Raw genomic sequence first — 25,635 nt, forward strand, 5'->3', positions numbered from 1 at the left:
TATATGCTTGCATATAAGTCCTTTGGTTGATCTCTCCCCCTTACCCCCACCCTCCCCTACCTTCCCTCTGAGGTTTGAGCATCTGATCGATGCTTCTCTGTCTCTGGATCTGTTTTTGTTCATCAGTTTATGTTGTTCATTATATTCCACAAATGAGTGAGATCATGTGGCATTTATCTTTCTCTGACTGGCTTATTTCACTTAGCATAATGCTCTCCAGTTCCATGCATGCCGTTGCAAACGGTAAGAATTCCTTTTTTTTTTACTGTAGCGTAGTATTGCACTGTGTAGATGTACCACTGTTTTTTAATCCACTCATCTGCTGATGGGCACTTAGGCTGTTTCCAAATCTTAGCTATGATAAATTGTACTGCTATGAACATAGGGGTACATATATCCTTTCTAATTGGTGTTTCCAGTTTCTTGGGATATATTCCTAGAAGTGGGATCACTGGGTCAAATGGGAGTTCCATTTTTAGTTTATTGAGGAAACTCCATGTTGTCCTCCACATTGGCTTCACCAGTCTGCATTCCCACCAGCAGTGCAGAAGGGTTCCTTTTTCTCCGCTTCCTCTCCAGAACTTGTCATTTGTTGATTTGTTGATGATAGCCATTCTGACAGGTGTGAGATGGTACCCCATCATCGTTCTGATTTGCATCTCTCGGGTGATTAGTGACTTTGAACAAGTTTTCATATGTCTTTTAGCCTTTCTTCTATCTTCTTTCGAAAAGTATCTATTTAAGTCTATTGCCCATTTTTTGATTGGGTTTTTTATCTTCCTTTTGTTAAGTTGTATGAGTTCCCTGTAAATGTTGGGGATTAAACACTTATCAGTGATAACATTTGCAAATATGTTCTCCCATGCAGTGGGCTTTCTTGTTGTTTTGTTGATAGTTTGCTTTGCTGTGCAGAAGCTTTTTATTTTGATGTAGTCCCATTTGTTTATTTTCTCTTTAGTTTCCATTGCCCTAGGAGCAGTATCAGTGAAGAAATTGCTTCAGCATATGTCTGAGATTTTGCTGCCTGTGGATTCCTCTAGTATTTTTATGGTTTCCCATCTTATGTTTAAGTCCTTTATCCATTTTGAGTTTATTTTTGTGTATGGTGTAAGTTGGTGGTCTAATTTCATTTTTTTTTGCATGTATCTGTCCAACTTACCCAACACCATTTATTGAAGAGGCTGTCTTGACTCCATTGTATGTTCATGCCTCCTTTGTCAAATATTAATTGAGCATAGTGGTTTGGGTCGATTTCTGGGTTCTTTATTCTATTCCATTGATCTATATGTCTCTTCTTGTGCTAGTGTCAGGCAGTTTTGAGAACAGTGACTTTGTAATATTGCTTGATATCTGGTATTGAGATCCCACCTACTTTGTTCTTTCTCAGGATTGCTACAGCTATTCAGGGTCATTTTTTATTCCAGATGAATTTTTGGAAAGTTTGTTCTAGGTCTGTGAAAAATGCCATTGGTATTTTAATGGGGGAGTGCATTGAATCTATAGATTGCTTTGGGTAGTATGGACATCTTGATGATGTTGATTCTACCAATCCATGAAGACAGTATGTTCTTTCATCTGTTTATGCCTTCCTCTATCTCCTTTTTCAGTGTCCTGTAGTTTTCCACGTATAGGTCTTTTACCTCCTTAGTCAAGTTTATTCCTAGGTATCTTAATTTTTTTGGTGCGATGGTAAATGGGATTGCTTTTTTAGTCTCTCTTTCAGTAAGTTCATTATTGGTGTAGAGAAATGCCATAGATTTCTTGGCATTAATTTTGTATCCTGCTACATTGCAGAATTCTTTTATTAAGTCTCATAATTTTTTGATGGAGTCTTTAGGGTTTTCTATGTACAGTATCATACCATCTGGGAATTAGGGCAGTTTTACTTCTTTTCCAATTTGGATGCCTTATATTTCTTCTTGTCTGATCGCAATGGCTAGTACTTCTAGTACTATTTTGAACAGGAGTGGTGAGAGTGGGCATCCCTGTCTTGTTCCTGTTCTTACGGGAAATGGTTTTAGCTTTTGCCCATTGAGTATGATGTTGGCTGTGGGTTTGTCATATATGGCTTTTATTATGTTGAGGTATGATCTTTCTATTCCCACCTTGCTGAGAGTTTTTATCAAGAAGGGGTGTTGGATTTTGTCAAATGCTGTTTCTGTATCAATTGATATGACTATGTGATTTTTATCTCTCAATTTCCTTATGTGATGTATCACGTTTATTGATTTGCGGATATTGTACCATCCTTGCATCCCCAGGATAAATCCCACTTGGTCATGGTGTATGATCTTTCTGATGTACTGCTGGATCCGATTTGCTAGAATTTTGTTAAGGATTTTGGCAGCTATGTTCATGAGGGATATTGGCCTATAATTCTCTTTCATTGTGTTGTTTTTATCTGGTTTTGGTATTAGGGTGATGCTGGCTTCATAGAATGTGCTTAGAAATGTTCCTTCCTCTAATCAGGTCATTTTATATTACACCAATCAAATGGTCTTTTAGCCTCTGATAATTACCCTTAGTGATGGGGGAACTCTATCATGAGTCAGCTTGTCTCTTCTTTCCATACTTCTTTGCAATATTGAGCTGAAATGGATTATTCTACAGCTTCACCTTATTAAGAATATTTGTATTATCTCGCATATATTGCTTCATTTCTCTCTCTCCCACATCTTCAGCTTCTCCTCTCTGCTGCCTTTTGAGCTGCCAGGCACTGTGTTGGGTGATGGGGATATGGAGACAAATTAGACAACAGTTCCTGTCTTCACGGACTTCTCAGTCTAGTAAGAGAGTTTGTCATGTACAAATTAATTACAACTGTATATGTTTATCCACAATGGCAGCATGTACAAGGTACTTCGGGGTTCAGAAAAGTAACCATTTGACTGAGTCCAGAGATGCTATACGTTGGAGGAATTAATACTTAAGTTGATTCTTAAAAGAGGTAAAGGTTGACGAAGGAGAAAACAGAGTGAAAGACCTTCTAAGCAAAGGCATGGAGAGAGGAAATAGAATGATTAACTGAAATTAGATTGTAAGTATATGCTAGGACTGGATTCATATATACCAGTAGTATGTCGTGAAATGTGGATTTTCTTGAGCACTTTAAGAAGGGAATGCTCTTGATAGTCACTCTGGCAGTAGTATGGAGTATATTCTGGAAGATTTTCAAATCTGGACAGGGGGATCAGTTAGAGGGTTACAGTAGTAGTTAAAATGATACATGATCTAAGGATGTGGGAATGGAGAAGGGACAACATCTTAAACAAGAGGTTATAAAAACTTATGGGAAAATTATGGTGGTGAAAGGGGAAAATCATGGCTTTTGGACTTTGGCAAATGTGTATTCCTCTGGCCTTGATGAAAGATCTTCTCATGTTCTTTAGATGAGTGCTATTGTTTCCTTCTAGACCAGGGCTTGGCTGCACAAATAATGTAAGTTTCTTTTGGGGGACAGCCATATATGAAATGTTGATGCTCAGGAAGACACCTGAATAGCTCCAGATCTCTTATAGTATGATCAATTCTGGACCTTTTCATCAGTAGCAGGACTATTCTCACTGCACTTTCAACCAAAGTAGCAAGTATGTATATGTGTGTGTGTGTGTGTGTGTGTGTGTGTGTGTGTGTGTGTGTGTGTGTATTTAATCCTCACCTGATGGTATTTTTCCATTTATTTTTAGAGGGAGGAAGAGAGAGGGAAAGACAGGGAGACAAATCGATGTGAGAGAAACACATCGATTAGTTGCCTCCTGCATGCACCTCACCCAGGGCCTGGGCTGGGAAGGAGCCTGCAACGGAGGTATGTGCCTTGACCAGAATCTAACCCAGGACCCTTCAGGCCACAGGCTGATGCTCTAATCACTGAGCCAAACTGGCTAGGGCCAAAGTGTGTGTGTACACATATATACATACATATACATGTATATGTGTATATGTATATGTACATGTACACACACACACACACACACACACACACACACACACACACACACACTGAGTGGCCATATTATTATGACCACCCCATCAGTACTTCGTTGCACCACTTTTGCCTTCAATACTGTGGCGATACTTGGTATTGACTCCACGAGATGTTAAAAGGTGATGCAAGGAATCTGACACCATGATGAATAGCACTGTCCAGTTCTGATGGCTCTTTTAACTTTGTCCCACAAATGCTCAATTGGATTGAGATCTGGTAATTGTGGGGTCACCTAAGCAAGGTAAAGTCTCCCTCATGTTCTTGAAACCACTCCTGCACAATATGAGCATTGTGGCATGGTGCATTGTCTTGTTGGAAGAAGACATCTCCATTGGGATATGCCATCAACATGATAGGATGAACTTGATCAGCAACGATACTTAGGTATGTTGTGCGATTCAGACGTTTATAATGATCTGGCCCTCTAGCAACTTCAGTGGGAAATTATAGTTAATTTGTCTACAAATGTCAGGTGGTCATAATAATCTGGCCACTCAGTGTGTGTGTGTATCTTTATTATTAAAAGTATGGTATTACATATGTCCCACTTTCTCCCCCACTGACTCAAAGTATATATATTTTTAAACAGAAGTACACCAATTCTTTATTTTACTTAGGGATTTAAAACTGTTTATGGCTACACCTCAAAGTAAAGCATATAGTAAATAATTAAAAATATAAACATATTGTGTTATCTTCTCTTTTCTCAAAGGTATATAAACACAATATTCTTGGGGAAATTTTCCACTTAATGTTCAGAGTGGTGACCCTGGGGATTCAAAGAATGACTTTCAATGGGAGAATTTATTTAAGAAGCTTTATGCATTTTCAGTGGACCATGTGTAACTACCCATCCTGGAAGACAATAGGAGGAAGGTTGGGAAAGAAATTCCAGAACAGGACCACAAAGCAGTACAGTGAGAATTTGGGCCTGGGAACTAGATAGATTGGGCTCAAATCTGCTCTGACACTTAACCAATGTGGTTTGAGCATGATTTTTCACCTCTCTGGGACTTGGTTTCTTCCACTGTGAAATGGGGGTAATAATAACTTTTTGAAAAGATTTTGGTGAAGGCATGTGGGGAAAGTAAGGAATTAATGGGATATTTACATAAAGCCTGCCTGGCGCGTGCCTCCGAACCTCTGTTCTTGGTGCCTCTGCACCTCCTATTCAGTCTCGGTGTACTTCTTTCTTTCCTTCCTTCCAGTTGTAGAACTTCCACTGGGCCAGCTTTCCCATGGTTCTGGATGATAGCTATTTTGTCTTATAGTTGGTAGTTTCAATGTTGTTGTGGGAGGCAGCACATACAGGTCTATACCTTATGGTGCCATCTTGGTTCTCCTCGATTTCCTAATTCTTTGAAAGAGCAGCAGAGTGGTCAGCTTGAAGTGGCATAAATGGACTTCTTTAAGACTGACGATTTTCCTTGACCTTCACCTTACTTCATTACATGGTACAAGCTTTTGTTGGCTGTGTTCCATAATGTACTTTGGCTTCTGTGCAACTAAGTTGAGGTAAAATCCAAGCACAGTGCTTTAAAAACACATATTGAGTTATTAGATGACACAGTCCCATTATCTAATTGAGGTTTTAAGATAGACAAAACAAAACAAATTAAAAAAAAATAAAACACACATCAATGGGTGAATAAGAGCCACTTTGCAAAAGTCATTGGTCAGGGTACATCCAGTTTAGTAGCCATATTGTAGATCCTTCCAGTGCTGTTGGGAAGGAGGGCTGGAAATTGATGGCCTTTAGGACATGGAAGGTAAAGTTTAGAAGAGAGTATCTGTGAACCCTCTGACATCACATGCAGTCATTTTTCTTCTGTTATAGTCTTCAAATGAGCCAATATTCCAATAAAGTTTTAGAGCTCCTCTGTTAGAGTGGACAGCCCATCCCCTCCTGTGGGGGCTGCTTTATTCCTTAGGAAGAGCTGTTGGAAGACTTCATTTGAGAGGAAACAACAACAACAAAGAAAAGAATCAGAGAATAACTAGAGCCTCTCTTCATCTCAGCTTCACAAAGCACATTTCAATAACAGAGGGATCCCTCACCTGAGACTCAGCCCACACGTTGCTGTTTTCTTTTTTTATTTCTTAAAGTATTACAAAGAGTATTACACATGTCTCCTCCCCCCCCCCCCTTGACATTCCCCGGCCTCTCCCACCCCCCAGTGTCTTGTGTCCATTGGTTATCCTCATATGCACGCATACAAGTCCTTCAGTTGATCTCCTACCCCCCAACCCTCCCCAGGCTTCCCACAGTAGTTTGACAGTCTGCTCAATGCTGCTCTGCCTCTGTATCCATTTTTGTTCATTGGTCTATAATGGTCCTTATTATCCATAAATGAGTGAGTTCATGTGGTATTTTTCTCAGCTTCCCAGGGGTCGTCTCAGTCTCACAGGGGCCATCTCAGCCTCACAAGGGCCATCCCAGCCTCACAAGTGCCGTCGCAACCACACTGGGGCCGTCTCAACCTCATCAGGGCCGTCTTAGCTTCACCTGGGCCGATTCAGCCTCACCAGGGCTGTTTCAGCCTCACAAGAGCTGTCTCAGCCTCACAGGAGCCATCTCAACCTCACCGGGGCTGTCTCAACCTCACCGGGGCCGATTCAACCTCACCGGGGTCGATTCAACCTCACCGGGCCGTCCCGACCTCACTGGGGCCGTCTCAACCTCACCGGAGCCGTCTCAACCTCACCGGAGCCGTCGCAACCTCACTGGGGCTGATTCAACCTCACTGGGGCCGTCTCAGCCTCGCCGGGGCCGTTTCAGCCTCACCGGGGCTGTTTCAACCTCCCCGGGGCCATCTAGACCTCACAGGGGCTATCTCGACCTCACCAGGGCCGTCTCAGTCTCACCAGGGCCGTTTCAGCCTCGCCGGGGCCGATTCAACCTCACATGTTGCTCTTTTCAATAGCATGCTTAGCACTCTTGGCTTCTTTCCCTTTCCTGTACATACAGTGTGTATATGAACTGTTACTTCCGATAATGAGCACCCCACATTCACAGAAAAAAAGTAATGCCTAGCCCTGGCCAGGGCACCTGCCCAGATTGCAGGCTCAATCCCATCAGAGGTGTGCAGGAGGCAGCAGATCGATGATTCTCTCAACTCATTGATGTTCCTCTCCTCCTCTTCCTGTCTGAAATCAATAAAAACATATTTTTTAAAAGAGTAATTGCTAAAAGATAGCATACTTGCCCTGTTTGACCTCCAATAGTTAAAAATTACTGGGTCCTGCCCTAGTTAGTTTGGCTCAATGGATAGAGCATCAGCCCTTGGACTGAAGGGTTCTGGGTTCAATTCTGGCCAAGGGCACATACCTTGATTGCAGGCTCGATCCCTGGCCCAGCTCTGTGTATCTCCCCCTTCCTTCCACTCTCTCTAACAATCAACTGAAAAATATCCTCGGGTGAGGATTAACAACAAAAAATTGCTATGTCCCAATGCTGGAATATAGGCTACTAGCGATGTTTGGGTTTCAGCAACGAAGGACCTTCAAGGAAGGAACAAAGTTGATTTAAATGTAACCTCTATCCCTGCACTCATATTCTTTTTCCCTCAGCCCCATGACTAAGATATTATTGATAAAAAGTAAACAAAAACCATGACGTTCTCATTCCACTGGCACTATTCTGCCCCGTGTATATGCCATTGGAAGTCACTCTTTAATTTGCACTTCCTTCCTCAAATATCTTAAGACCCAGAGAGGCATGAATGCTAAGGTTGAGGTTGAATTTGTCATAGTTACCTGCATAGTTAATCAGCCTGAGATACACTACCACCTGAACTCATGGAAGCCACTGAAGCTGTAGCGAAGGCCAACAACCCTATGGATCCCAGTCCCAAGATTTACTCCTAATGTCTCAACTGATTATGAAATACCAGTAGGAGGGCTTGCCCAAACCCAGTGCTCCCTTCTGAATTGGTTATGAAGATTAAGACTTGTCTCAGGACATCTGATATAAAAGTATAGAAATCATATGGGTTAAAAGCAATCCCATATTAGGAGTCCTAGTGACATTTTCCATTTTTATTATTTTATATTTTTTAAAAAAACTTTATTTTCACAGAATACATTTCACATTAAAGATTCTCACAGGGAGAAAAATAACAATTTGTTATTTAAAGCTTTATATTTGTGGATATTATTTTGGGACAAGTAAAATGAACGTATTTGAGGAGTTAAGTCTCAGTTTAGAACATGTAATATTTTGATACCTCTACAAGGGTACCTCTTCCCTGCATGGAACTTCTCTATATTCAGAAGTTCTTCAGGCTCTTTTATCCAGGCTTTAGAAATTAGTAATGTGAAATATGAGCATTTCCTAACTTTAAGTTTCCCAAAGACATATAACCATCAGTGACTGGTATCAACTAAATAAAGGGGGAAAGTTTTCAAACATTAAGTGATGCATAAGTTTCTGCAGTCTTTACTTATGAATTAATAGTTCTTCCGTTCTCCTTAACTCCTAGGACAAATATAGCAGTTTGATTAGGTATTGATAGTAATAAAGCAGAATTCCCTTTAAGAGTTCGGTAAATTATAATGCGAAAGCTCATATATAATGTTGTTATATTGTGAGTCTTGAGAAGCTGGAGGACAACCTCATTCAATCGCCGGAATGTAGGACTCTGTCTCACAATTTCTTGGATACAATTCCTCTCAAACCTTTTCTTTACAGATTAAATTCTAAAACTAGCCAGATGATTAGAAGAGATTTATCTCACCAGTGGACTTATCTGTTATTTCCTCCTTATTGTGAGATGAATGGCATGACAAAGCAGAGGCAAAGAGGTGTACAATCAATTTTCAAGGTAGTAAGTCAAGGTCAGAGGTTCCACAGCATGGCAACAGCTTTGCAGATGTCCACATTGTGATGGTTGAAATAACAAAGCCCAGCAAAGGTGAAAACCGAGAGTGCCAAGAGGCCTGCCTTGGCAGATTTCTGCAATGCATCCTTTTGAACATAGTAACAACTTGTCCAAGGCCCCAGTGACTATATAGAGAGAGGACCGCAGCCAGGGAGTAGTCCATCGCAGAAGAAGGATTCAAACACACAGCTGGAAGTAGGCCCAGGAGCAAAACACTGACAACCTTGCCATCAGTCCAGTGGAGAGATGCAGCCTTGGAACCAGGATGGCGGCTGGGTGACAGATGAATGTGCTGTATTCCACAACATCCTGGGGTAGGTTAGTCTCACTCATATGTGGAATCTAATGAACAAAATAAATTTATGAACAAAACAGATCAAGAAACATGGAAGCATGGAACAGACTGTGGAATCTCAGAGGGAAGGCAGGGGTGGGTGGGAAGAGATCAACCAAGGAACTTGTATGCATATATGCATAACCATGGACACAGATAATAGGGTGGTGGAGGCCTATGGTAGGCGGGTTAGAAGGGGTCAATGTGGAAAAATAAGGGGACATATTGAAAGGAGTTAAAGCAGAATTAGGTAGACAGGGTAAGGGACGAAAGAAGGAGGAATCATGGAGCTAGGTGAAACCATAAAATGTTTTGCAGAAAAACAAGATGGATAGCAGGAAAAAAAGGGTGTTTTGAAACAAGGATGTTTTTCTTGCAAGTGCAAAATAAAATGTTGCAAAAAGGCCAGGAACCTATCAGAGAGCGGCACAGATAGACAAAGAACGGGCCCTAAGCAGATATAAGGGGAAGAGCAGAATACTTCGGGGTCAACCATTTGAATCCCCTACCTGAGCAGGGAGCCTGGGTTTGTTTGCAATAAACTCCTGCCTTGTTGAACTCCTCCGGCTGGTCCAATGGCTTCATTCTTTAATTTTGTGAGACACGACCCTGGAAAGAATTCCTGCTCACTGGTTCCAGTATCAATATGTAATACTTTCAGCAATAAAGATTTAATTTTAAAAATGTAATGAAGACCATAGTATATTAATCTTTACATGCATCTCTATTTATTTTGAATAAATTAGAATTGGAATTACCGAGTTTGAATGATGAGAGGCACTTGAAAGGTATTAATGAATTGTTCTCAATATTGTTGTACAAATTATTTCCCATCAATGATATATAATTGTGCATAGTTCTCTACACATTAAAGCAAAGCTTCTTGTTTTTATAAATCTCTGCTCACTTAATAGGCGGTTTTAGAGGTTTTTATTTTTATTTTTTCTTCTTAATCCTTCCCCAAGGATATTTTTCCCTATTGATTTTCAGTGTGGAAGGGGGCAGGAGAGAGAGAAACATTGATGTGATCGAGAAAAATCAATTGGTTGCCTTCCGAATGTGCACCGACTGGGCTGAGGATTGACCCTGCAACCAAAGTATGTGCCCTTGACCAGAATCAAACCCAAGACCCTTTGGTCTGCGGGCTGACACTATAACCACTGAGAAAACTGGCCAGGGCAGAGAGACTTTTATTTCTAAGTTACATACAGAAAATTGACTTTATGGTATATAGGTCATGGGTTTTGACAAGTATAAAGTCATGTATTCTTCCACTCTAAAACCATACAGAACAGTTTTATCACTGATTTCTCTGAAATGCTCTTTTTATTGTAAATCCGATTTCCAAGCCATGGAAACCACTTATTTGTTCTCCATTCATATGGTTTTGCCATTTCCAGCGGTCATATGAATGGAATCATGCAATATGTAGACTTTTTGGTCTGGCTTCCTTCACTTAGCAAAATGCATTTAGGCTCTCTATGTGGTTATATCAATCAACAGTTCATCCGTATATATCAATGTACTTCATTGTATGGATGTACCACTGGTTTTTATCCATTTGCTAATTGATGGATATGTAAAAACTTCCCACTTTTGGTGATTCTGAATAAAATTCGTTCTATAAACTTTCAGGTACTGGTTTTATGTGAACATAAATGTTCATTTCTATAGGGCAAATGCTTTGGAGAAGAAACAAGTATCATACTTTTCCAAAGCTTCTGTATAATTTTGCATTCCCACCACACATATGAGTTCCAGTTGCTCCACATTTTAACCGGTATTTGATATTCATATCGGTATTTTAGACTTTTACTAGCCATTCTACTAGATGTATAGTAAAATCTCATAGTGGTCCTAATTTGCAATTCCCTAATGGCACATAAGTTTAAGCACCTTTTCACATTCTATTGTACCATGTGAACATCTTCTTTAGTGAATTATCTATTAAAATCTTTTGGTTGCTGGCTTTCCTTAATGTTGAGTGTTTAGAAATACTTTTTGTTTATTAATTAAATTTTTATTGTTCAGATTATTACATTTGTTCCTCCCCCCCCCCCCCATAACTCCCCTCCACCCGGTTCCCACCCCACCCTCCTCCCTCACTCCCCACCAACTGTCCTCATCCATAGGTGCACGATTTTTGTCCAGTCTCTTCCTGCATCCCCCTCACCCCTTTCCCCCCCAAGAATAGTCAGTCCACTCCCTTTCTATGCCCCTGATTCTATTATAATCACCAGTTCATTCTGTTCATCAGATTATTCACTTGATTTTCAGATTCACTTGTTGATAGATGTGTATTTGTTGTTCATAATTTGTATCTTTACCTTTTTCTTCTTCTTCCTCTTTTTTTTTAAAAAAATATATTTTATTGATTTTTTACAGAGAGGAAGGGAGAGAGATAGAGAGCAAGAAACAACGATGGGAGAGAAACATCGATCAGCCGCCTCCTGCACATCTCCCACTGGGGATGTGCCCGCAACCCAGGTACATGCCCTTGACCGGAACCGAACCTGGTACCCCTCAGTCCGCAGGCCGATGCTCTATCCACTGAGCCAAACCAGTTTTGGCTTCTTCCTCTTCTTAAAGGATACCTTTCAGCATTTCATATAATCCTGGTTTGGTGGTGATGAACTCCTTTAGCTTTTCCTTATGTGTGAAGCTCTTTACCTGACCTTCAATTCTGAATGATAGCTTTGCTGGGTAAAGTAATCTTGGTTGTAGGTTCTTGGCATTCATCACTTTGAATATTTCTTGCCACTCCCTTCTGGCCTGCAAAGTTTCTGTTGAGAAATCAGCTGACATTCGTATGGGTACGCCCTTGTATGTAACTGACTTTCTTTCTCTTGCTGCTTTTAAGATTATCTCTTTGTCTTTTGCTCTTGGTATTTTAATTATGATTTGTCTTGGTATGGTCCTCTTTGGATTCCTTTTGTTTGGGGTTCTCTGTGCTTCCTGGACTTGTAAGTCTATTTCTTTCACCAGGTAGGGGAAGTTTTCTGTCATTATTTCTTCAAATAGGTTTTCAATATCTTGCTCTCTCTCTTCTTCTGGCACCCCTATAATTCGGATGTTGGTATGCTTGAAGCTGTCCTAGAGGCTCCTTACACTATCTTCATATTTTTGGATTCTTTTTTCATTTTGCTTTTCTGGTTGGGTGTTTTTTGCTTCTTTGTACTTCAAATCGTTGACTTGATTCTTGCAATCCTCTAGTCTGATGTTTGGAGTCTGTATAATATTCTTTATTTCAGTCAGTGTATGCTTAAGTTCTAGTTGGTCCTTTATCACAACCTCGAGGGTATCATTAGATTTCTTGTAGATCTCATTAAATTTATCGGCAGGTTTCTAGAAAATTCTTGAAAAACCTTAAAAGTGTGGTTTTGAACTCTATATCCAGTAGTTTGCTTTCCTCCATTTCTGTCATTTGTGTCCTGTTTCGTTGTTTCCGCATTTATTAAGCTTCCCTGTGTTGATAAAGTGGTTTTCTGTGCTGAGTGTCCTCTAGGGCCCAGTGGTTCAGCCTCCCCAATTACCTGAGGAGGACACTCTTGGTGCACCCCCTTGTGGTCTTTGTGCAGTCTTGTTGTAGTTATGCCTTGATTGTTGTAGGAGGATTGACCTCCAGGCCAATTGGCTGTGAGAATCAGCTGTGTCTGCAGCAGGAGAACCTCCGTGCTGGAGACACCCCTCCGGGGCAAGATTTGCTTCAATGGGGCTTTGGTGCTCACTGAGTCTGCCCCCTGAGTGTGTCCTTTATGGTTCCACAGAGTTGCAAACTGGATGGTACCACTCGGACCTCTGGGTTTCCTGGCTCCTGGATCTCTAGGGAGGTGCTAATCTAGCCTTTGCTTGAGGCTATCCAGCAAAAGCCTCCCTGCAGGGCTTGGGTGGGGTGGGTCCCACGGGATCAACAGGGCAGGGCTAGCAGTTATGGCTGCTCTCAGTCCTGCCCTCAGAAGCTCTGCTTCTCAATGTCCCAGTAATCGCTATAAGCCCCTCGGAGAGAAAGCTACCCTCAAGTTCCGACCGATGCCAGACAGTCCCGCTTCTCCTGTATGAGTCTGGGTCCCTAGAGACTCGCCCAGAACTGGACCTAGAGCCTGAGACTCCCTCCTGAATGAAAACAACAACCGCGCCCTCAGCCGCCAGCCCACTCTGCATGCACCTCCGCACCTTAGTATTTTCCTTCCGTACTTCGCCTCCTCTGAGTCTCGGTATGCTTTTCTTTCCTCCTAGTTGTAGAATTTCCACTCATCCAGCCTTCCTGAGGTTCTGGATCATGTCCGTTCCGCCTTTTAGTTGTATTTTTGAAGTGGTTGTTGAGGCAGCAAACTCCGGTGTTTACCTATGCCGTCATCTTGGTTTTTCCTAGAAATATTCTTTAAAAAATCTTTTTTGATTTCAGAAAGAAAGAGAGATTTGTTGTTAGACACATTTGTGCATTCATTGGTAGATTCTTCTATGTGCTCTGGCTAGGAATCAAACCTGCAATCTTGGCATAACAGGGTAATGTTCTAACCAACTGAACGACCTGGTCAGGGTCTAGAGGAAGGGAAAGGGAGAGAGATAGAAACATCAGTGATTGGAGAGAATCACTGTTCGGCTGCTTCCTGCATGCCCCACACTGGGGATCAAGCCTGCTACCTGGGCATTTTCCCTGACCGGAAATCGAACCATGACCTCCTGGTTCATAGGTTGACACTGAACCACTAAGCCATGATGGCCAGGCTAGAAATATTCTTGATGTTATCAGATATATTATTTGGAAATGATCCTACCAACTGGTAGCTTTTTTTTGGTATCAACAGTGCCTTTTTCAGCCCAGAAATTTTAAATTTGATGAAGTCTACTTTGTCAAATACATGACAATATAAGTTGGGATGAGTATATAGGCAGTTAAAGTGATCTAAGCCACTTATATTATCTAGGAGGTGTTTAATAATAACTAATGTTTATTGTGGAAATAAGACTCTAAGGGTAGATCTGAAAGAAAGATCATTCATGGTCCACACACTGTGTAATCTCCCCTTAAATGTGGGTAGAATATATATCTTGCTTCTAATCAATAAGGTACGGCAAACATGATGGGATGTCACCTCCATGAAAATGTTATAAAATATTACACATACACTTAAAAATAGTCTCAAAATATACAAAAGCATCAATTGCTATTATGTCCACAGAGAAACTGAAAAAAAAAAAAAAAAAAAAAAAACCACCAAGGGAGTGAAAGAATTCAACAGGTCTTTTTAATGATTGAGAAGTAATATACAAATCAATAGCATACAGAAGTTTTAAACAACACAACTTACAAGCTTTGCCAAATGTACATGGAGACATACACACTTCTGCTTTGAAGAAATACAGAAAACATAACTCGTTTGAAGTTCATTTGGAACAGTTAGTAACAAAATCGATTCTGCTTTAGACCATATAAAATTATTTACAAATTTAAAGAATTGGTATCAGAGAATTCATGCTGTCTTACCTCACTGAAGTTAAGTTATATATTAATAAAGAAGGCATATAAAACATCTACCTATACTTCATAATTCAAAGTTTTTTTCCTTTGAAAACACATTTCTATAAAAAAACAAAAAACAAGCACATTTCCAAATATGAATCAAAGAAGAAATCATGAGGTACATCTTAAAATACTTAAAATTTAATAATAAAGAAAATATTACATATAAAAACCTGTGAGACATGGAAAAGCATGCCTTGAGAAAACTTTACAGCTTTAATAAGCTAAGTATCCAAGCTAAGAATAAATAGGGGCAGTAGGGGGGAAAACAAAAGTAGAAGGAAGGAGGTATTAGAGGTAAAGGTATCAATTCATGAAATAGACAACAAAGATACAATAAAAATCAACAAACCCCACATTTATTCGTCTTACAAAAGTACCAAAATGGACAAACATTTGGCAGATGCTTCAACATAAAAAAAAAAGATACATAGAAATAATATTAAAGAAAAGGGGAACAAAAAGAGAATATAAAGATTAAAAAGATTAGAGAACCGGTATGAAGAATTCATGCCTATAGGATTGAAAATTTAGAGGAAAGAGACAAATTCTAAGAAAAAATATAACTTAACATAGCTGACTCAAGAAAAAAAAGAATAGAAAGCTTGTATAGTCGTGTAAAATATAAAATTAAATGGTATTCAAATCTTCCTTGAGATCCAACTATATTCTTTATACCAGAAAATAACTATAAATAAAAAGACAGATAAAGTATATAATACAAACACTAATCAAAAGAAAGTTGGGATGGCTACATTAATATAAAAAAGTAGACTTCAGAAGAAGGATAAAGAAGAACATTACATAATAATAAAGAGGGCAATTTGCCTACAAGACCTAACAATTCCTACAATACCTGAAGCAAAAACTGACAGAAATGTAAGAAGACACAGACAATTCCATGGTTATATTTGGAAATTTCAATACTTTACTCTTACGATTTAATGGAACAATCAGGTAGAAAGTTAATAGATCTAAACAACATTAGAATCAACTTGTCATAACTGACATTTGCAGAACACTATACCCAACAGCAAAATGTATATTGCTTGCAATTGTACATGAAATATTCTAGATAACCTTGATATCTTGATATATTCAAGATAAACTATATTCTAATTCATAAAATAAATGAACAGACTGGCTTCTTTCACTTATCAATATGAGTTTAAATTAACACCTTGTTTCTTCATGGCTTTATAGCACATTTCTTTTTATCCCTGAATGTTTTTATGAGACATGGCTGAGATTTTGCCTCCAATAGTTTCTTCTAGAATTCTAATGGTTTCACGACTTACATTTAAGTATTTTATGCATTTTCAGTTTATTCTTATGTATGGTGTAAGTTGGTGGTCTAGTTTCATTTTTTTGCACGTATCTGTCCAATTTTCCCAACACATTTATTGAAGAGACTGTCTTGATGCCATTGTATCCTCTTGCCTCCTTTGTCAAATATTACTTGAACGTAATGGCTTGTGTTGATTTCTGGGTTCTCTGTTCTGTTCCACTGAACTATATACCTGTTCTTGTGCCAGGATGAGGCTGTTTTGATTACCGTGGTTAGTAGTATAATTAGTGCCCTTTTATTTCATCTTTGGGAATTCCTTTAAGCATAAGAAATAAGGCAGGTCTAGTGGTGATGAACTCAGTAAGCTTTCGTTTATCAGGAAATGTCTTTATTACTCCTTGATTTCTAAAGGACATCTTTGGCCAGGTAAAGTATTCTTGGTTGACAGATTTTCCCTTCAGCGATTTGTGTATATCATTCTACTGTCTCCTGGGCTGCAAGATTTTTGCTAAGAAATTGAATGATAGCCTTATGGGCATTCTCCTGTATGTGAGTTTATTTTTCTCTTCTTGCTTCATTTAAAATTTTCTGTCTTTTATTTTAGACAAATTTTAAAAGATGTATATTAGGAAAGATTGATTTGTGATGAAATTGTAGGGGAAGTAACTATGTAGGCTTTTGTTACCTCTTTGCATTCTTTTACTTTGTCCTCCCATCTGACTGGATAATTTCAAATGATCTGTCTTCTGTTTCACAGATTCTTTCTTCTGCTTGAACCAGTCTTTTGTTGGTGGTCTTTACTGATTTTTATTTTCATTTTATTAATTGTATTCTGCAGCTCCAGAATTTGTTTTGTTTTCTTAATGATTTCTGTCTATTAATGTATTGTTTGCCTGATTTCATCAACTTAACTTTGTATGTTTTCTTGTACTTTATTTTTTTTATTATTTTTTTAATTAAATCTTTATTGTTCAGATTATTACATTAGTTACTCTTTTTTCCCACCATGACTCCCCTCCACCCAGTTCCCACCCCACCCTCAATCCCCATCCACTGTCCTCATCCATAGGTGCACAATTATTGTCCAATCTCTTCCCTCACCCCACACCCCTTGCCCCCCCCCCAAGAATAGTCCATTCCCTTTCTATGTCCCTGATTCTATTACAATTGCCAGTTCATACTGTTCATCAGATTATTTATTCCCTTGATTTTTAGATTCACTTGTTAATAGATGTGTATTTGTTGTTCATAATTTGTATCTTTACCTTTTTCTTCTTCTTCCTCTTCTTAAAGGATACCTTCCAGCATTTCTTATAATACTGGTTTGGTGATGATGAACTCCTTTAGTTTTTTCTTTTCTGTGAAGCTCTTTATCTGGCCTTCAATTCTGAATGATAGTTTTGCTGGATAAAGTAGTCTTGGTTGTAGGTTCTTGGTATTCATCACTTTGAATATTTCTTGCCATTCCCTTCTGGCCTGCAAAGTTTCTGTTGAGAAATCAGCTGACAGTCCTATGGGTACTCCCTTGTAGGTAACTGAGTTTCTTTCTGTTGCTGCTTTTAGGATTCTCTCTTTGTCTTTTGCTCTTGGCATTTTAATTATGATGTGTCTTGGTGTGGTCCTCTTTGGATTCCTTTTGTTTGGGGTTCTCTGCGCTTGGTGGACTTGTAAGTCTATTTCTTTGACCAGGTAGGAGAAGTTTTCTGTCATTATTTCTTTAAATAGGTTTTCAATATCTTGCTCTCTCTCTTCTTCTGGCACCCCTATAATTCGGATGTTGGTACGCTTGAAGCTGTCCCAGAGGCTCCTTACACTATCTTCATATTTTTGGATTCTTTTTTCATTTTGCTTTTCCGGTTGGGTGTTTCGTGTTTCAAATCTTTGACTTGATTCTTGTGATCCTCTGGTCTGTTGTTGGGAGTCTGTATAATGTTCTTTATTTCACTCAGTGTATGCTTAATTTCTAGTTGGTCCTTTATCACAACATCCAGGGTCTCATTAGATATCCTGAGGATCTCACTACATTTACCGGCGGTCTCACCAGTCTTTTCGAGGGCCTTATTAGTTTATCGGTGGCTTCTAGACAGTTCTTTAAAGACCTTAAAAGTGTGGTTTTGAACTCTATATCCAGCAGTTTGCTTTCCTCCAATTCTGTTGCTTGTGTCCTATTTCTTTGTCTCGGCATTTTTTATGCTTCGCTGTGTCAACAGAGTTCCTTTCTGTGCTAAGTGTCCCAAGTACCTGAGGTAGACACTCTTGGTGCACCCCCTTGTGGGCTTTGTGCACAGTCTTGTTGTAATTAAGCCTTGATTGTTGTAGTTATCACTGTGAGGAATTGACCTCCAGGCCAATTGGCTGTGAGAATCAGCTGTGTCTGCAGTGGGAGAACTTCTGTGCTGGAGACACCCCTCTGGGGCAAGACTTGCTTCAATGGGGCTTTGGTGCTCACTGAGTCTTTCCCCTGAGTGTGTCTTTTACGGTTCCACAGAGCTGCAAACTGGATGGTCCCACTCTGACCTCTGGGCTTCCTGGGTCCTGTATCTCTAGGGAGGTGCTAATCTAGCCTTTGCCTGAGGCTATCCAGCAAAAGTCTCCCTGCAGGGCTTGGGCGGGGCAGGTCCCACAGGACCAGCAGGGCGGGGTTAGCAATTATGGCTGCTCTCAGTCTTGCCCTCAGAGGCTCTGCTTCTCAGTGTCCCAGTAATTGCTGCAAGCCCCATGGAGAGAAAGCTGCCCTAGAGTTCTGAGCGATGCCAGACAGTCCTGTTTCTCCAGTATGAGTCTGGGTCCCTAGAGACTCGCTCAGAACTGGAGCTCAGAGTCTGAGACTCCCTCCTGATTGAAAACAACAACCACGCCCTCAGCCGCCAGCCCGCTCCACATGCACTCCACACCTTAGTATTTTACTTCAGCACTGCGCCTCCTCTGAGTCTTGGTATGTTTTACTCTTTCCTCCTAGTTGTAGAATTTCCACTCATCCAGCCTTCTTGTGGTTCTGGATGATGTCCGTTCCGTCTTTTAGTTGTATTTTTGAAGTGGTTGGTCGAGGCAGCAAATTCCGGTGTTTACCTATGCCGCCATCTTGGTTTCTCCCAACCTTCCTCTTTCTTGTACTTTAATGACCTCCCGTAAAACAACTATTCTGAATTCTGTATCGAGCAAATCACAGATCTCCATTTATTTGGAGCTGGTTCCTGGACAATTGTTTTCCTTTGTTGGAATCATGTTTCTTTGATTTTTCTTGTTTTTTGAATCCTTGCATTACCGTCTTCACATCTAAAGAGGCATCACCTACTTCAGTTATTACTGACTGGCTTTGGGAGACAAATGCCTTCCATCTGCCCTGTTAGGGATTTTGAGACTTTCTCTGACCTTTTCTATGGATACACCTGTCCCACAATTCCTGTTTCCTGCTGACGGGAGGGGGGGACTCGAGATTTTAATACTTCTCTAAATTCTGCAACGTCAGGCTGGGTACTGACAACCTCCCATTTGCCTTCTGTAGGTGAATGTAGAAAACTCAAAGTTTGTGTGCTTTTTCCTAATCCCACTGTCAGGCCTTCTTACTGCGTATGCCCACTAACCTCTACAAAGGCTCACAGACACCACCTGCAAAGGTGCGCACAGGAAAATACCTCTGGGTTTGACGTATGTGTTGGGGAGATGTGTGTTGGGGTACCTGTGGACCAATGTGGGGGTGTCCATTGATGAGTCATCCCCAGCAGTTTGTGAGCAGGCTTACTGATGAGTTCATGAAGCAGTTAGTAGGATCTACACCTCTTTGATACTGTTCCATGCTTTTCCAGCCATAGCTGCTATTGCAGTTATTTGCTGGCCAATGAGTCATATCCTTTACTCAGTATTCTGCATGGGGTAAGAAGGAAATGCTCCTCTTTGGCAGCATATGGCACATCTGGGAAGCCAGGCACCCACTCATGCTCTTTCATTTTTTCCTGTGGAAGAAATCATAGGTTAAGAAGGTCTCTCTTAACTCACCTGTGCCACCTTGGGGAAGGGGTGATTTGAGGAGATTAAACTGTTTCTCTTACCTTCTTCAGTGAGTTCAATCTCAAGAGTTTTTGCTCTAGCAGTGTGCTGGAATTTCTCTGTAGACTCCTGGACTTCCACACTGGCCCTCTTATCCATGCTTAATGATCAAAATTGGTGTTCTTTTTGGGGGGTGGGAGTAGAAAGATTGTATAAAACTCCTATACAAACATTTCGATGACATCACTCTCTAGAGAGAAACTGTTCCTGAGCCTTGATAGAAGAGATCTTTTCACATACTGCTAAAAACAAACACAAAAGTGAAACTTCAGGGAGTCAATCCTTATATTCATTTCTCACAACTAAAGAATAAAATCAGAATTCCTAATGGAAAGCTCCTCTAATACATGATGTCAAACCTAGGATTCTCAGAAATCTACCAAAAGCAGCAAATGTTCAGAAATAGACAACATGGACAATGAACAGCTTGCCTCCCAAGAGTCAGAACAAGATCCCTTTCTAATTCCTGTTTTATTTTTCATCTACTTGCTTGTAATCATTCTTCTAATTTTCTATAGACCCATGGTAGTCATTCACTCATAACTGTGACTTTTCTTCTTTCTTTGTCTTTATAACTGCCATTAAATTGTACCAAATAGGAGCCACTACCCTCAGTTTTACCTATCACTGGACATGATACCCATGATTTAAAAAAACAAAAACAAAAAGCAAACAATCAAACAAAAAAACCTATGGGCAATTTCATTGTCATCAAATGAGACCATAGGTAATTACAACCAATAGTATTTACACTTGCTACATGGCAAATGTCCTTAAGCAAATAACCTGTGACTTTGCATGTGTCCCACAGAAAAACAACACAATTATTAGTACTAGTGATCACCTGGAAATTCTGAGTTTGAATCCAACAATCATTGTAGGACAATGTTCCAAATACTTGCCACCTGAAATCATTAATGGAATTCATTGTTTTATTTTTTTTGTTGTTGTTTAAATAATAAAATAGATATAGTGCTTCTAACAGACATTACGTTTCTTTGCAGCTAGGTCATTTGGTCCTCTTTGTTCCAGATTAACACTTTATCCACCTTACAAACAGTATTCTGAGACTTCTCTGTACACAGAGACCGTAATTCTATAAATGGGCAAGGCTGAAATTCTGACTCAAATGTGATCTCCAAAATGAGGCCACCTGTGATTATTCAGGTACACCACCTGGAGAAATTACTCATTGTTTATGTGAATAATCAGAGTAGTTTTCCCACTGATGGGAATCATACAAATAGAACAAAATGTTTGAAACTTATTACTAATTTTGGTAGAAATTATTAACATCACTTCTGCCCTATATAGAGATTAGTCTCACCTTGACATGAGTAGTGACAGTTTCATTACTCCAGATTTCTTGGTTAGTCATGCATCATTGCTAATACTTCATGCTGTATTTGGATCAATGAGAAAAAATACTACAACCTACACAATGCTTGAAGAAAAAAAATCTACCTGGATCTCTAAGTCTTTGATCGTCACAGCTGATGGGAATTGTTCTCTGGACCTGAGTCAGGCAATTGGGGTTCTGGGTTCCAAATCACAGGAGGGATTTAGAGTCAGTAAGCAATTGGAAAGGTAGTTTGAGTGGGGGCAGGGGATTCAGAGCAGGTAGAGAGTGAGTAGAGAAAGGTAGTGTAACCTGAATCTGAGCAAAGCTCTCGACAGGCTGCAGAGAGGTCTGAACAAAGACCTAAGAGAAAACATGAGCAAGAACTGGAGGGAGGGCTAGAGCAGAGAAATATTACAAGTGGAGTTTCAAGTGGGTGCAAATCAGGATGAGGCTAATGGTGGTTGAGAGTATAAATGGAGATAGGGAATCAGAGCCAAGAAGTAGTGCCAGCCAGTGCTGGAGAGTGCAACCTGGGATCTCAGCAGGAACTTGGCGAAGATATAGCCTGAGGAATAACAATGGAATGGTGGATGGATGGGGTTATAGCATCAAGAAAGATCCAGTTAGAGAGGTAGTGAGAAGCGGGTTCCTGGTGGGCAAGGGGCCGCAGAGGGAAGGTAACCTGAGGAGAGGTAAACTGGATTCTAGAACCATTTAGGAGAAAGAACATGAGTGAGGAGCAGAGAAGTAGCCTGAGGAGGAGTTGGGGCAGTGATTGGGTCTGAGAGGGAGAATGATGGGGAATGAAGGGAGATGAGCAGAAAGGTAAAATGATTGGGATCCAGGTGAGATGGAGGCTGGGGGGAGGGGAAATAACAGGAGGAGAAGGCCAAAGAAATAGTGAGAGCTGGCAAGTCGGGGTGGGAGAAGATGGTGAAAGAGGAATTGGGGGGTAGTTAGGAGAGGTATTGCAAGTGGGAACAGCAAACAGTGATGCTCTCGGCTTTACTGTCAAAATTCCTTAGAAACCCTACATAGGGGCTTTTGCTGCAATCGTGGCATCAGTTTTTCTAATGTTTCATTAAGGGCAAGACATAAAACAAAATAGTGTCAAGAGCTGGCACTCCCTATTGCGCCCAAGAGTGTGCAGAGATAGCTGTACCCTAAAATGCATACATAAATATATATATTTGGGACTAGGGAACAGAAAGCCCTGTTTTTGAAAGACCTGACACAAATGGAGATAGCAGAGACTGAAAACCTGGGAGGCACAGCAAGAGAGTGATAACTCAGCCATCCTGCTCTGAGAACCTCTAGTATAGCCAGGTCATGCTCTATAATGACTTGTATCTTTCCATCCCCTTCTCTCTTAATCCCACCTCCTGTCTATTATCCACTTTTCCTCACCCCAATCCCACCCAATATGGAAAGGCCATCACCGTTCCCCTTCACTGTTATTAAGCAACTTGCAGCAGTAATACAACAATACTATGATATTCTCCTAATTCCTTCCCTACACTGCAGTGCTCTGGAGCTCAGAGCCAGGATAGTTTGTAAAAATGATCAGGTGAGATGTACAAGGTTGAAAATGCCCTGGTACTGACTGCATTGTGCTTTTTAACTGCTCTGTACTCTCCCACTTTTCCCCTTATTAAAAATCTTGATACTGATGACTTCCTGGGAGGAATTGTGCTGATGACCATTAAGTTCTCAAGAGACTACATCCACATCCAGAGTCAGCTGTCAATGCTGGCTATGGTGAATATGATTGTTATTTTTTTCCATTTATTTACTGTCTAAAGTTTTACATATCTCCTTTTTCCCCGACTGATCCACCTCCCCCCACCCCCTCAGCCATTCCAAACCCGGACAAACCCCAACTGCCCCAATGTCTGTGTCCATTGGTTATGCTATATGCATGCATACAAGTCCTTTAGTTGCTCTCTAACCCCCCCCCCACACACACACCTCCCTTGCCAGTTGTCTCTAGATCTATTTTAATTCATCAAATTATGTTGATCATTATATCCCACATATGAGTAAGATTGTGTGACATTTATCTTTCTCCGACTGGCTTATTTTGCTTAGCATAATGCTCTCCAGTTCCATCCATGCTGTTGCAAATGGTAAAAGTTCCCTCGTTTTTAGAGTTGCATAGTATTCCATTGTATAGATGTACCACAGTTTTTTAATCCACTCATCTGCTGATGGGCACTTAGGTTGTTTCCAAATCTTAGCTATGGTAAATTGTGCTGCTATGAACATAGGGGTGCATATATCCTATCTGATTGGTGTTTCTGGTTTCTTGGGATATATTCCTAGAAGTGGGATCACTGGGTCAAATGGGAGTTCCATTTTTTTTTTCTTAATTAAATCTTTATTGTTCAGATTATTACATTTGTTCCTCTTTTTTCCCCCCATAACTCCCCTCCTCCCAGTTCCCGCCCCACCATCCGCCCTCACTCCCCACCCACTGTCCTCATCCATAGGTGCACGATTTTTGTCCAGTCTCTTCCCGCATCTCCCACACCCCTTTCCCCCCCAAGAATAGTCAGTCCATTCCCTTTCTATGCCCCTGATTCTATTATGATCACCACATTATATATTCACTTGAATCTTAGACTAACTTGTTGATAGATGCATGTTTGTAGTTCATAATTTGTATCTTTACCTTTTTCTTCTTCTTCCTCTTCTTAAAGGATACCTTTCAGCATTTCATATAATACTGGTTTGGTGGTGATGAACTCCTTTAGCTTTTCCTTATCTGTGAAGCTCTTTATCTGACCTTCAGTTCTGAATGATAGCTTTGCTGGATAAAGTAATCTTGGTTGTAGGTTCTTGGTATTCATCACTTTGAATATTTCTTGCCATTCCCTTCTGGCCTGCAAAGTTTCTGTTGAGAAATCAGCTGACAGTCCTATGGGTACTCCCTTGTAGGTAACTGAGTTTCTTTCTCTTGCTGCTCTTAAGAGTCTCTCTTTGTCTTTTGCTCTTGGCATTTTAATTATGATGTGTCTTGGTGTGATCCTCTTTGGATTCCTTTTGTTTGGGGTTCTCCGTGCTTCCTGGACTTGTAAGTCTATTTCTTTCACCAGGTAGGAGAAGTTTTCTGTCATTATTTCTTCAAATAGGTTTTCAATATCTTGCTCTCTCTCTTCTTCTGGCACCCCTATAATTCGGATGTTGGTACGCCTGAAGCTGTCCCAGAGGCTCCTTACACTATCTTCGTATTTTTGGATTCTTTTTTCATTTTGCTTTTCCAGTTGGGTGTTTTTAGCTTCTTCACATTTCAAATCTTTGTCTTGATTCTTACGGTCCTCTGGTCTGCTGTTGGGAGTCTGTATAATATTCGTTATTTCAGTCCGTGTATGTTTAATTTCTAGTTGGTTCTTTATCATAACATTGAGGGTCTCATTAGATTTGTTGAGGATCTCATTAAGTTTATCAGCAGCTTCTAGAAAGTTCCTGAGAGACCTTAAAAGTGTGGTTCTGAACTGAATATCCTCCATTGACAGTTTTGTCCTGTTTCTTTGTCTCCGCATTTTTTATGCCTTCTTGGTGCACCCCCTAGTGGTCTCTGTGTGCAGTCCTCCTGTAGTTAAGCCTTGATTGTTGTAGTTAATACTATGGGGATTTGACCTCCAGGCCAGCTGGCTGTGAGAATCAGCTGTGTCTGCAGTGGGGAAACTTCTGTCCTCTAGGGAGGTGCTAATCTAGCCTTTGCCTGAGGCTATCTGGCAAATGGCTCTGCGCAGGGCTTGGGCAGGGCGGGTGGGTCGCTCGGGCTCGGGATCAACAGGGTGGGCCAGAGAGAGCAGTTATGGCAGCTCTCAGTTCCGTCCCTAGAGGCTCTGCCTCACAGAGTCCCAGCAACCACTGCAAACCTCGGAGAGAAAGCTGCCTTCGAGTTCCGACCGAAGCCAGACAGTCCCACTTCTCCCGCCTGAGTCTGGGTCCCTAGAGACTCGCCCGGATCTGGAGCTCAGAGTCTGAGACTCCCTCCCGATTGAAAGCACCAACCGCGCCCTCCGCCGCCAGCCCGCTCCGCGTGCACTCCGTACCTGAGTATTTCACTTCAGCACTGCGCCTCCTCTGAGTCTGGGTATGATATTCTCTTTCCTCATAGTTGTAGAATTTCCACTCAGCCAGCCTTCCTGTGGTTCTGGATGATGTCCGTTCCATCTTTTAGGTGTGTTTTGATTTGGTTGTTCAAGGCAGCAATCTCCGGCGTTAAC

At 40.7% G+C, this 25,635-nt stretch overlaps 1 long non-coding RNA gene across 1 annotated transcript; it reads right to left on the reverse strand.

Moving 5' to 3' along the window:
• Window positions 1-8,095: 8,095 nt before the first annotated feature.
• Window positions 8,096-11,223, reverse strand: LOC118654618. The gene is made up of 2 exons (XR_004967014.1): window positions 9,709-11,223; window positions 8,096-9,207 (listed from the first exon to the last, which is right to left on the reverse strand). It is a non-coding gene; the product is annotated as an uncharacterized LOC118654618 (long non-coding RNA).
• Window positions 11,224-25,635: the final 14,412 nt, after the last annotated feature.

Source organism: Myotis myotis, unplaced genomic scaffold, assembly GCF_014108235.1.
Source record: "Myotis myotis isolate mMyoMyo1 unplaced genomic scaffold, mMyoMyo1.p scaffold_m19_p_4, whole genome shotgun sequence".
Classification (NCBI taxonomy): Eukaryota; Metazoa; Chordata; class Mammalia; order Chiroptera; family Vespertilionidae; genus Myotis; species Myotis myotis.